This window comes from Mus musculus, chromosome 4 (genome assembly GCF_000001635.26).
Source record: "Mus musculus strain C57BL/6J chromosome 4, GRCm38.p6 C57BL/6J".
NCBI lineage: Eukaryota > Metazoa > Chordata > Mammalia > Rodentia > Muridae > Mus > Mus musculus.
Window position 1 is genome coordinate 38,674,963 of NC_000070.6, and position 14,255 is coordinate 38,689,217.

Below are 14,255 nucleotides of genomic sequence, written 5' to 3' on the forward strand. Positions count from 1 at the left end.
CATCAGGCAAAGGCACATTGGATGTAAGCCTGATGTACCACGTTCCTTCTGGGAATCCACAGTGGAAGGAATGGCTAACTCCAGTCATTCTTGGAGCCCATATCTCACATGCCATGAACCATATATGTACACACACATACACACACACACAAACACACACACACATGCATACATAACACCACCACCACAACCACCACCAACAACAACAACCCAACACATATAATAAAAAATTAATACATGAAGAAAAAGGTACACAGCTACAAAATATATACTTGTGGCATCATTTTGTTATTAATATAAGAAAATCAGAAATGTCAAAATATTCATTCACTGGAGTTTGCATTCAAGAAACAAATCTAGATGTTGGAGAGAAAGCTCATATCTCAAGAGCAATTAACTGTGATTACACTGGCCTCAGTTCCCAGGACCCACACTTAGTGGTTAACAATCATCTGTAAAGCTAGTATCTGAAGATCCAAAGACTTCCACTAAGCTTTAAGAACACCTGCACCTACATGACTTACAAACATACACTCATCCTCATAAACACATGCATAAAATATAGAAATAAGTGTCTTAAAAGCAGTTCTGTATTATACATTCAAAATTAGAAAATTGTTTATCTGTTTATCTATCTTTCAGTCTACAGTCCAACCAACTGTGATTCCATTCAGTTTTTCACATAACTATCAGTTCTGTTATAATTCTGTGTCCACGTGTATCAAAATATCTTGTGTGTCATATTCTGTATCTTTAAAATTATATTCATTTTATACTCATGCCACAAATATATCTCGTTTGAAACATAATATTTTCTAATTTAAATAATTTATTATGAGATGTCTGTTACCACCTCCACTCTCAGCAAAATATTATATGTTCAGTATGTCTATAAAGAGACTGGGTCTTTACTTAGCAGCATACTCCCTCCAACCATTACTTTCTTCAGTGAGCTAAACTAAGACTTCGCTATCTCAAAAGTCTTGTCTGTGGCATTTGCAATTGCCAGTAATGTTTTAATTATTATTCTCTCCTAACTGCTATTTCAAAGCATTGTATTTTTGGTCCTCAAATATCCATATTTTTGTTTATTTGATTTATTTAACTGATTACAAATTTGTGGTAGTATACAGGGATGGTAAATTTGTAGATAGTGGAATTTAGTAGAAATAAGTAAAAGCATTTGAAGTAGGCTCCTGAATAAAATGCTGGTACTTTATTTCCCCCCATTACTACTCATTTTCACAGGTCAATATCTTCTACCTCATCTACTTTGTTATTCTGTCCTGTCCCAAACGCAAATGATAAAGTTACTATTAAATGAAAGCTCTGAAAAAACAGAAAACCAAAGCAGCCTTTCTTTTTTTTTAATTAGGTAAAAAGTCCCCCAGACACTCCCCCCCTCCCCTACCCACCCACTCCCAATTCTTGGCCCTGGTGTTCCCCCATACTGAGGCATATAAAGTTTGCAAGACCAAGGGGCCTCTCTTCCCAATGATGGCCGACTAGGCCATCTTCTGATACATATGCAGCTCGAGACACAAGCTCCAGGGGTACTGGTTAGTACATATTGTTGTTCCACCTATAGGGTTGCAGACCCCTTTAGCTCCTTGGGTACTTTTTCTAGCTCCTCCATTGGGGGCTCAGTGATCCATCTAATAGCTGACTGTGAGCATCCACTTCTGTGTTTGCCAGGCACTGGCATAGCCTCTCAAGAGACAGCTATATCAGGGTCCTTTCAGCAAAATCTTGCTGGTGTATGCAATGGTGTCAGCATTTGGAAGCTGATTATGGGATGGATCCCCAGGTATGGCAGTCTCTAGATGGTCCATCCTTTGGTCTCAGCTCCAAACTTTGTCTTTGTAACTTCTCCATGGGTGTTTTGTTCCCAATTCTAAGAAGGGGCAAAGTGTCCACACTTTGGTCTTCATTCTTCTTGAGTTTCATGTGTTTTTCAAATTGTATCTTGTATCTTGGGTATTCTAAGTTTCTGGGCTAATATCCACTTATCAGTGAGTACATATCATGTGAGAGAAAGTGAAACTTATAAAAGAGAAAGTGGGGAAAAGCCTTGAAGATATGGGCACAGGGAAAAATTCCTGAATAGAACAGCAATGGCTTGTGCTGTAAGATGGAGAATCAATAAATGGGACCTCATAAAATCACAAGGCGTCTGTAAGGCAAAAGCCTTTCTTTTTTAAGTTAAACTAGTTGCCATCACTTGTCACAGTAGTTAGCAGAAAGTCAATTAATACAGTGATTTTGTTTGAATAGGTATAGCTTTTTAAAATATATTTTTAATTAGGTATTTTCTTCATTTACATTTCAAATGCTATCCCAAATGCCCCCCATGCCCTCCACCCCACTCCCCTACCCACCTACTCTCACTTCTTGGCCTTGGCGTTCCCCCAAACTGAGGCATATAAAGTTTGCAAGACCAAGGGGCCTCTCTTCCCAAAGATGACAGACTAGGCCATCTTCTGCTACGTACGTATGCAGCTAGAGACACGAGCTCTGAGTGTACTGGTTAGTTCATATTGTAGTTCCACCTATAGGGTTGCAGACCCCTTATTTTCATTTATTTATACTTATTTTTATTTTATGTGTCTGAGTGCTTTCCTTGCATGTATACATGTATGTGTACCATGTGTGTATCTTGTGCTTGTGGTGTTCACAAAAGGGAATCACATACTTTAAAACTTGAGTTTTCAATGGTTTTAACATTGTTAATATACATCAGTTAAAGATTTTCCATTTCCAGAAAACTCAGTAAAATGTAAATGAGGCGCTTTTTTTGTTTTTTGTTTTGTTTTGTTTTTTTGTTTTTTGTTTTTTTTTTTTTTGCAGCACAAAGAATATTTATTTTCTCTGAATGTTATTGAAATCCAGAATCATCAAACAAATTATAACATGACATTCTCTAAAGCTATTGACCCGAGGCCCATCCTGTGACCTGAAGCTTGACTAAAGGGAATCGTTCTGTCTTTTCATGGAATATGCAATTGTATAAAAGCATAAAATGACAGGTCCTCTTCAAAGTTATATTAACTTAATATATTAGAATCATTATAAAAACCATGACTCTAAAGGTAAGCTGTCATATAAAATGTTCACCATCATACATGTCTGGAAATTGATTTTTTCCATTTTTTATTAGGTATTTAGCTCATTTACATTTCCAATGCTATACCAAAAGTCCCCCATACCCACCCATACCCACTCCCCTACCCACCCACTCCACCTTTTTGGCCCTGGCGTTCCCCTGTACTGGGGCATATAAAGTTTGCATGTCCAATAGGCCTCTCTTTCCAGTGATGGCCGACTAGGCCATCTTTTGATACATATGCAGCTAGAGTCAAGACCTCCGGGGTACTGGTTAGTTCATAATGTTGTTCCACCTATAGGGTTGCAGATCCCTTTAGCTCCTTGGGTACTTTCTCTAGCTCCTCCATTGGGAGCCCTGTGATCCACTAGCTGACTGTGAGCATACACTTCTGTGTTTGCTAGGCCCCGACATAGTCTCACAAGAGACAGCTATATCTGGGTCCTTTCAATAAAATCTTGCTAGTGTATGCAATGGTGTCAGCGTTTGGAAGCTGATTATGGGGTGGATCCCTGGATATGGCAGTCTCTACATGGTCCATCCTTTCGTCTCAGCTCCAAACTTTGTCTCTGTAACTCCTTCCATGGGTGTTTTGTTCCCACTTATAAGGAGGGGCATAGTGTCCATACTTCAGTCTTCATTTTTCGTGAGTTTCATGTGTTTAGGAAATTGTATCTTATATCTTGGGTATCCTAGGTTTGGGGCTAATATCCACTTATCAGTGAGTACATATAGCTTGAAATGCAGTTGTGTTTCACACTCACACACACACACACATATGTATAAGTATATATATATATATATATATATATATATATATATATATATATACAGATCACATAACGTGACTCCTCAGAGAATACTGTCATGTTATACATTGTACTAACACTTCTTAAATCTGATGTTTTCCTCTTTTTCTTTAAGGACTTTTACCTGTTTGGTTGTGTTTTCCTGCTTTTCTTTAAGGGCCTGTAACTCTTTAGCAGTGCTCTCCTGTAATTCTTTAAGTGACTTTTGAAAGTCCTTCTTGATGTCCTCTATCATCATCATGAGAAATGTTTTTAAATCTGGGTCTAGATTTTCGGTTGTGTTGGGGTGCCCAGGACTAGGTGGGGTGGGAGTGCTGCGTTCTGATAATGGTGAGTGGTCTTGATTTCTGTTAGTAGGATTCTTACGTTTGCCTTTAGCCATCTGGTAATCTCTGAAGCTAGCTGTTATAGTTGTCTCTGGCAAGAGCTTGTCCTTCAGGTGACTCTGTTAACCTCTATAAGCAGACCTGGGAGGCTAGCTCTCTCCTTAGTTTCAGTGGGCAGAGTATTCTCTGCAGGCAAGCTCTTTTCTTGCAGGGAAGGTACCCAGATATCTGGTGTTCGAACCTGCCTCCTGGCAGAAGTTGTGTTCCACTCACTAGAGGTCTTAGGATCCTGTGTGGAATCCTGTGTGGGCCCTTGCCGGTGTCAGGAGACTCTGGTGGCAAGGTACCCCGGTGCTCGAGTGGAGTGGAAGGGACTTGTGCCCCAGGTCAGGCCCGGGTAGTCTGCTTCCCTATTTACCACAGTCTCAGGTTCCGCGGGATTGTATTGGGGCAGACTCTGTTTTCCACTCTCCAGAGGTCCTAGGATCCCATGGGCAATCCTGTGTGGGCCCTTGCGGGTGTTGGACGGCTCCGCTGGCAAGGTACCCCGTGCTCGAGTGGGGTGGAAGGGCTGTTTTTTGTTTTTTTGTGAAGTAATATTTATATTTTGTACTCCTGTTGATGAAACCAATCTGGTTAATGTATGTAGAAGAACCATCCAAATGTTTGGACTGCTCTGTTCCAATGCTATATACAGGCTGTTTTCCAGAACTAGTGTTATATTTGCACATGGCTTGTTGACAATGAGACTGCACAGTGCTATGTCTATGGAACAAATGAGGTACAAGACATGGGAATGAAAATAAAAACAAAAGAAATAAAGGGACCATTTTAGATATTCCCTGTTGTCTTATGTATAATGTTTCTTTAAAATTTCATTTACTAACAAATAAAACAATTGATACTTGTTACTTTGTATGGCATTTGTCAACTAGATTTTCTTTTCCCCAAAACACTAGTTTTGATAAATCATTTAAAGGGATGATACTATTGATTGAAAAACACACAAAGGCTTCACAGTTATCTCATTTCTTGGTTATTAATCCCCAAAATAATAAAAAAAATGGGCTGGGAATATATGAAAACAGCACACTTGGTATTAGGTTTATACAATCCACCAGAAAAAGACTTTGTACTTAATTTATTTATTTTAGAGTGTAAACTGCCACTGCTTTGCTGCCCTTGTCAGCATGATCAATGAATAACCATTTAATGGCATGAGGGTTTAACGGTAGGAGAAGAATTATGAGCTCTCTATAGCTGAACTACGCGCAGACCATTATTCATCCATTTTAGATATTCATATGAGTTTCATCTGCTGTGAGGACATGCATGACAGATTCCTATGGATGATTTTATCCATGCATAACTCAAAATGCTGCTACTCATTTTTTTAATTGGACAGAAATTGTTTACTGATAGAAAATTTGGATGATGATTCCAAAATAATACAATGTACCAGTAGATAGCCAAGATGTTAATAATACCTGCTTATAAATAATTTTTTTTCTTTGTATCCCTACTTTTTTCTTTTTCTTTTCTGTCTTTGTTTCTTGCGAAATTTATGTTTTACTTAGACACAATTACTGGTTAGGTAGAATACAGGAAGAAAACTGTTAGGCAAAATATGTGAAGTTATATTGATAAATGCAATAAAAATATAAAGAATATGAGGATTTGTATAGTTAAAACTTAGATTTAAAAAGTTATTTAGGTATTATTTATAATTGTCTATTTTACAAACCAAGAATTCCTAATAGAAATAAGCATGAAAATAGCAATGATTTAAAGAGTGATTGAGACTGTTCAACTCTGTGCTCCCCATTGTTAGACACACTTGTGTCCTGTGCCCATAGACCTTCCTTCTCCCTTTCCTGCAAAGTGTCAGCTTCTGGGATGTGCACAGGAGAGTAAGGAGTAAAGTGTTCTTTTTTTTTTTTTTTTTTTTTTTTTTTTTTGCCAGCCTTGATTCCCAAATCTGTTTTTCACTAGTCCAGGCACATACAACACTCTCTTTTTATTCAGATAGTAATTCCTAGCTACTTTTTCTCCCTTAACCTTTTCTCATCCAAGAGAAATGCTATGACTTCTTTAATGTCCACATAAAAAATGCACATGACCTAGAAACAAATGAAAGATACCCATTAACAACTAGCTATATTTCAGAACAAGCTTTGTTAACACTTTAAAACAGACATTATTTCCTTGAAAAAAATAAACAAAAAGAATTAACAAAACAGAGTTTTCCATAAGACTCCCAGAGCACTATAGACTATTTCTATTGCCCTTGATGTTCCCCACCAAGAAGTGGAAAATATGTCCCTATTGCTGAAGACACTACACACTTGAGACACCAGGCTCAGAGGTCCCTCATCTGGAACTTTACTGAATGCATGGCCCTGAGTGCTGGCCAATAGGAGGTAAAAGCAGCCCAGATGAACCACAGTAAATAATAACTCAGTGTTGTCATTGGGAAATAGATTTTAATAGCATAGAGGGTAGACATCTGTGAAGCACTAGTGATAATAAAGCCTATTACAAATGTAAGGCTATGTGTGACTTTTATCAATATACTGAATGATCAAAGTCAGAGTAGAAGCTGCTGATTGAGGTTAAATATTTTCTATAACACCCAAGACTTGTTATGTGCTAACCTTCTAACCTTGAAAAATAATTATGTATGTTGTTTTTTATGTAAAAAGTTGATAAGTACTTTACTAAAGGATTTTATTGCTATTGGTTAAAAAGACTCATGAAGAGAATACGAATTTTTCAGTTTCTATGAAGTGGAAGCTGAAAAGTAGTCAGTCCACTAAAAGTTTACGAGTTCACTGTTCTGGGAATGGTATACACTTGCCTTAAATGTACCTTCTTGGTTTTTTTGTTCAATCAGTGAAAGACAACCAATGTACACACATCATTGGGCTTCTTGCTTAAGAAAATGTTATAACTATTTATAGCAACTACTGACCTTATTAGCAATAACCCTAAGTATAGAGGCAAGGTCCTCCACAAACCAAAAGATTATGACTTACAGAAGGCATAGATCACCATGACATTTTAACAGTAAAGTGTTATTTAACCGAGATGTGTACATTGCTGTTTAAAACACACTGTTTCACACAAACTAGAATTTAATATAAAAATAACTGCATTGAGAAATGAAAATGTCTGTGCCTGGTGAAATCAGACCACTGTTGTCTTTGAGCTACACCTATAAAAGTAATGACATATACATATGTTCTAAGTAGCTTAGCATTTTTATTATATTTGTATGTACTTAATAAATAGTTTATAAAACAACTATATTTCTCCACAAATTTATGTTAACTGTTTTGTATAGTGCATGTCATGAACACTAAGAAAGTAGAGGCTGAAGGTTTGGAAATGAGATAGATTATCTGAACATATAAGAGGAAGGACAGAGTTCTGAAATTAAAATGTCAACCAAGCTAGATGTGGGAGTCAGTAGTCTCTTGGGAAACCTTCCATGCATAGCATTATTACTGTTTCCCATATCAAATTGCTCAGTATTGAAAGTTGCACTTTTTTATATCAACTGAATCTAATTGTAACAGACATGCTTATAGGCAAATACAGCTGTGAAGAAAGCTTCCATCTATCCTAGAAATATTACCCTAGACTTCCCACAGTATGAACAAGCTAAGAAGAGAAAACTCATGACTTAAAAGTCCAGATATTAGAGACAGGCTTTTGCCTTGTCATTTAGCTTGTTGTACCCTCTACTCAAAAGTTTCCTTTCTGCTTGCGTCTCTACAGGCTGAAATAAACCTTGTTTACCTGATTCCTGTGTCCTGGTGAATTCTTCTTGTCCAGGAGCAGAAGAGTGATGATCTTTGTGATAGGGATCTGAATAAATATAAGAGGAGGTGTCTTTTCTCATCCTTAATATTAACTTATTTGTTTTAGGCAATTTCAACCTGTTTAGTCAAACACCTGAAATTCTTATTGATAACAAAATAAAGAGAATTGTTGAATTGGCAACAAGGGTATCACTGCCATGAGTGAATGTTTTTTTCAATGAGAATGAACTTAAACATACCAATTCCTGCAACATTTTATTATTAAAATATCATTGCTGGTCTTCAAGGAGATGGCTCATTTGGTAAAAAGCCCTTCTCTCTAGCTTGAAAATTAAGTGCCATGTCTGGAGAACTGTGGCAGAAGATGATAACTGACTGCAGCAAACTTTCTTCTTCTGTAAAAATGCATACAAGCACACACACACACACACACACACACACACACACACACAGAGAGAGAGAGAGAGAGATAGAAGAGAGAGAGAGAGAGGCAGACAGAGACGGAGACAGAGACAGAGACAGAGACAGAGACAGGAGAGAATTGCAGACAGAAGAAAATCATTTCAAGTTCTAGGGAGTAGCTATGTTTGTAAAGCGCTTGACATAGAAGTGTAACAAGCACCACACTAAACATATCAAATCAGAAAATCAGAATTTGGATCCCTAGCACCCACATAAATCATGACACCCTGTTGATAATCACAGTGTGCAAGACAGGGGACTTATGCAGCAAGCTGGATAGATAGACTGGACAAAATAGTGAGCCAAGTTAGCCAGGTCAAAGTAAGAGACACTGCTTCAATAATTAATGTGGAAAATTATTGCAAAAGATGGAGTAGTATATCAATTTCTATCTCACAAGTTCAAACATATGTATTCATGCCCACACACATGTACACATACCCATACATATTTGAGCATACATACATACATGTAGGTACATGAATACTACATTTATAGAAACCTAAAATAAAAAATGTATTGCAAAATATACTTTTATTATATATTTCTTTAAGTGTGTCTCTTTTGCATCCCAGCTTCAATGAGGCCCTTATAGATTGTAAGTAAAAAATCCTCACAAGGAGCTAGAGATTCTAATTCAGCCAACCAAGAAACCAAGTCTTCCATATAAAAAACAATTTCAGCCTAAAACTGCAAAAGCATATTTCTGGATTTCAGGTAGGTTATTCAAATTTTAGCCTCAAATAATTCACAGGGTAAGTCATGATAGGAAACATAATCAAATTAATGATGAAATTCTCAAACTGTTCTATACATAAGGATGAGAAAAAATATGTAACTTCTGCTCACTTACAGAAATATTATTTCATTCAATAAATCATGAATTGATGCACTTATTTGGAAAGCAGAGCTCCAAAATATCAAACATTATTTTAAATCATTTATCAGAGCTACATATCAATTCTTATTTTTTATTTGGCCTTCTTGTGTCTCATAAGTACATGGTAGAAACAAATGAGATAGGATAAAAGATTGGTTTAGGATTTCTTGAAATAAGCATCCTATATGTATGATAATAAGTATATTGAGAGATGGATTTCAGAACCTAGAATCCTAAATTGCAGCTATGTGACATGCTTCAACATAATTCTTGGTGTCTTCTCTTTCTTCCCCTTGCTGGAGCCAACACTGCCCAATATGTTTTCAGTCTGACATTGTTATGAGGTTTTGGGACACATTTTAAAAGCAAACTGAACTCCTTGGATAACTAACTCTGTACTAAGGGCCTTATATCTGCGGAGCAGGTACACAGCAGCATAAATGGGAAGTTGTTTTTCTTTTTAAATATGGATGAACTTAGGATTTGTAGCACTTATATACAAAGGGTAATATTTTAGAGCAAATCAAGAATACAGTATTTTTATTTTTTTCCTTTTTTTATTTTTTTAATTAGATATTTTTTATTTATTTTTAATTTTTTACTAGATATTTTCTTTATTTAAATTTCAAATCCCTAGTTTCTGCTACCCTTTCCCTGCTCCCCGACCCACAAAATTCTGGTTCCTTGCCTTGGCATTCACCTATACTGCGGCATAGAACCGGCACAGGACCAAAGGCTTCTCCTCTCTTTAATGACTGACTAGGCCATTCTCTGCGACATATGCAGCTTCAGCCATGAGTCCCACCATGTGTTTTCTTTGATTGGTGGTATAGTCTTAGGGATCTCTGGGGGTACTGGTTAGTTCATTTTGTTGTTCCTCCTATGGGGCTGCAAACCCCTTCAACTCCTGGGTCCTTTCTCTAGCTCCTTCATTGGGGACTCTATGTTCCATCCAATAGATGGCTTTGAGCATCCACTTCTGTATTTGCCAGGCACTGGCAGAGCACCTCAGGATACAACTATATCAGGCTCCCATCAGTGAGTTCTTGTTGGCATCTGCCTAGTGTCTGGGTTTGGTGGTTGTTTATGGGATGAATCCCCAAGTGGGGCAGTCTCTAGATGGTCACTCCTTCAGTCTCTACTCCTAACTTTGTCTCTGTAACTCCTTCCATGGGTATTTTGTTCCCCCTTCTAAGAAGGATCCAAGTATCCACAAGTTGGTCCTCCTTCTTGAGTTTCATTTTTTTTTGCAAATTGTATCTTGGGTATTCTGAGCTTCTGGGCTAATATCCACTTATCAGTGAGTGCGTATCATGTGTGTTCTTTTCTGATTGGGTTACCTCACTAAAGATGATATTCTCCAAATCCATCCATTTCTCTAAGAATTTCATAAGATCGTTTTTAATAGCTCCATAGTACTCCATTATATAAATTACCACATTTTCTGTATCCATTCCTCTGTTGAGGGACATCTGGGTTCTTTCCAGCTCTGGCTATTAAAATTGAGGCTTCTATGAACATAGTGGAGCATGTGTCCTTATTAAAAGTTGAAGCATCGTCTGGGTATATGCCCAGGAGTGGTATTGCTAGATCTCCTGGTAGCACTTTGTTCAATTTTCTGAAGAACCACCAAACTGATTACCAGAGTGGTTGTACCAGCTTGAAATCCCACCAACAATGGAGGAGTGTTCCTCTTTCTATACATCCTCACCAGCATCTGCTGTCACCTGAGTTTTTGATCTTAGCCATTCTGACTGGTGTGAGGTAAAATCTCAGGGTTGTTTTGATTTGCATTTACATGATGATTAAGGATGTTGAACATTTTTTAGGTGCTTCTCAGCCATTCAGTATTCCTTAGGTGAGAATTTTTTGTTTAGCTCTATACCCCATTTTTTAGTAGGGTTATTTGGTTTTCTAAAGTCTAACTTCTTGAGTTCTTTATACAAATTGGATGTTAGTCCCCTATTGGATTTAGGATTGGAAAAATTCTATCCCAATCTCTTGGTTTCCTTTCTGTCTTATTGACAGTGTTCTTTGCCTTTTCAGTTTTATGAGGTCTCATTTATCGATACTTGATCTTACAGCAGCAGCCATTGCTGTTCTGTTCAGGAATTTTTCCCCTGTGACCATATTTTTGAGGATCTTGCCCACTTTCTCCTATATAAGTTTCAGTGTATCTGATTTATGTGTAGTTCCTTGTATACGAAGATAAGAATAGATCAATTCCCATTCTTCTATATGCTAATCAACAGTGGAGTAAGTACCATTTGTTGAAAATGCTGTCTTCTTTCGACTTGATGATTTTAGCGCCTTTGTCAAAGATCAAACATTTCTGGGTCTTCAATTCTATTCCATTGTTCTACCTATCTATCACTGTACAAGTACCATGTAATTTTTATCACAATTACTCTGGAGTACAGCTTGAGATCAGGAATGGAGATTCCACCAGAGGTACTTTTATTGTTGAGAAAACATTTTTGCTATCCTAGATTTTTTTTTGTTATTCCAGATTAATTTGTAAATTACCCTTTCTAACTCCATGAAGAATTGAGTTGGAATTGTGACGGGGATTGCATTTAATTTGTAGATTGGTTTCCGCAGGATAGCCATTTTCCCTATATTAATCCTGCCAATCCATGAGCATGGAGATATTTCCATCTTCTGAGATCTTTGATTTCTTACTTCAGAGACTTGAAGTTCTTATCATATAGATCTTTCACTTGTTTAGTTAGAGTCACACCAAGGTATTTTATATTATTTGTGACTATTGTAAAGGGTGTTGTTTCCCTAATTTCTTCTTTAGCCTGTTTTTCCTTTGTATAGAGAAAGGCCATTGACTTGTTTGAGTTAATTTTATATCCAGCTTCTTCACTGAAGTTGTTTATCAGGTTTAGGAGTTCTCTGGTGGATGTTTTAGGGTCACTTACATATACTATCATATCATCTGCAAAAAGTGATATTTTGACATCTTCCTTCCCAATTTGTACTCTTTTGATGTCCTATTGTTGTCTAATTGCTCTGGCTAGGACTTCAAGTACAATGCTGAATAGGTAGGGAGAAAGTGGGTAGCCTTGTCTGTCCCTGATTTTAGTGGGATTGCTTCATGTTTTTCTCCATTTAGTTTGATGTTGGCTATTAGTTTGCTGTATATTGCTTTAATTATGTTTAGGTATGCACCTTGAATTCCTGATCTTTCCATGTCTTTTAGCATGAATGGGTATTGCATTTTGTGAAAATTTTTTATCATCTAATGAGATGATCATGTGGTTTTTGTCTTTGAGTTTGTTTATATAGTGGATGACGTTGATGGATTTTCTTATATTTAACCATAGCTGCATCCCATGATCGTTTTGATGTATTCTTGGATTTGGTTTGCAAGAATTTTATTGAGTATTTTTGCATCGATATTTATAAGGGAAATTGGTTTGAAGTTCTTTCTTTGTTGGATCTTTGTGTGGTTTAGGTATTGGAGTAATTGTGGCTTCATAGAATGAATTGGGTAGAGTGCCTTCTGTTTCTATTTTGTGGAATAGTTTGAGGAGAGTTGGAATTAGGTCTTCTTTGAAGATCTGATATAACTCTGCACTAAATCCATCAGTTCCTGGCCTTATTTTGGTTGGGAGACTATTAATGACTGTTTCTATTTCTTTAGTAGATATGGGACTATTTAGATTGTTGATTGGATCCTGATTTAACTTTGGAACCTGGTATCTGTCTAGAAACTTCTCCATTTCATCCAGGTTTTCCAGTTGTGTTGAGTATAGACTTATGTAGTAACATCTGATGATTTTTTAGATTTCCTCAGATTCTCTTGTTATATCTCCCTTTTCATTTCTGGTTTTGTTAATTAGGATACTGACCCTGTGCCCTCTAGTTAGTCTGGCTAAGAGTTTATCTATTTTTTTTTTATTTTCTCAAGGAACCAGCTCCTGGTGTTGTTGATTCTTTGTATAGTTCTTTTTGTTTCTACTTAGTTGATTTCAGCCCTGAGTTTGATTATTTCCTGCCATCTACTCCTATTGGATGAATTTGCTTCCTATTGTTCTAGAGCTTTTAGGTGTGCTGCCAAGCTGCTAATATATGCTCTCTCCAGTTTCATTTTGGAGGAACTCAGAGCTATGAGTTTCACCCTTAGGATTGTTTTCTTTGTGTCCCATAAGTTCTTCCTTGATCAAGTTATTATCGAGTAGAGTATTGTTCAGCTTCCATGTGAATGTTGGCTTTCTATTATTTATGTTGCTATTGAAGATCAAACTTACTCTGTTGTGATCTGAAAGAATGCATGGGATTATTTCAATATTTTTGTATTTGTTTAGGCCTGTATTGTGACTGATTATATGGTCAATTTTGTAGAAGGTACCATGAGGTGCTGAGAAGAAGGTATATCCTTTTGTTTTAGGATAAAATGTTCTATAGATATTTGTTAAATCCTTTTGTTTCATAAATTCTTTTAGTTTCACTGTGTCTCTGTTTAGTTTCTGTTTCTAGGATCTGTGCATTGATGAGAGTGTGGTTTTGAAGTCTCACACTATTATTGTGTGTGATGCAATGTGTGCTTTTGAGCTTTACTAAGTATCTTTAATGAATGTGGATACCCTTGTATTTGGAGCATCAATGTTCAGAATTGGGAGTTCATCTTGGTAGATTTTACCTTTGATGAGTATGAAGTGCCCCTCCTTGTCTTTTTTTGGTAAGTTTAGGTTGGGAAGTCGATTTTATTCCATATTAGAATGGCTACTCCAGGTTGTTTCTTGGTACCATTTGTTTGGAAAATTGTTTCTCTCTGAGGTAGTGTCTGTCTTTTTCCCTGAGGGGGGTTTCCTGTATGCATCAAAATGTTGGATCCTTTTT

At 36.8% G+C, this 14,255-nt stretch overlaps 1 long non-coding RNA gene across 1 annotated transcript in view; it reads right to left on the reverse strand.

The window, feature by feature from the left end:
• The window catches only part of Gm12381 (predicted gene 12381), a 283,817-nt gene that overhangs the window by 103,296 nt on the left and 166,266 nt on the right, over positions 1-14,255 (reverse strand). Inside the window, exon 5 of the long non-coding RNA NR_151606.1 lies at positions 8,040-8,108. This is a non-coding gene — a long non-coding RNA (predicted gene 12381). The remainder of the gene's footprint in view (positions 1-8,039; positions 8,109-14,255) is intronic.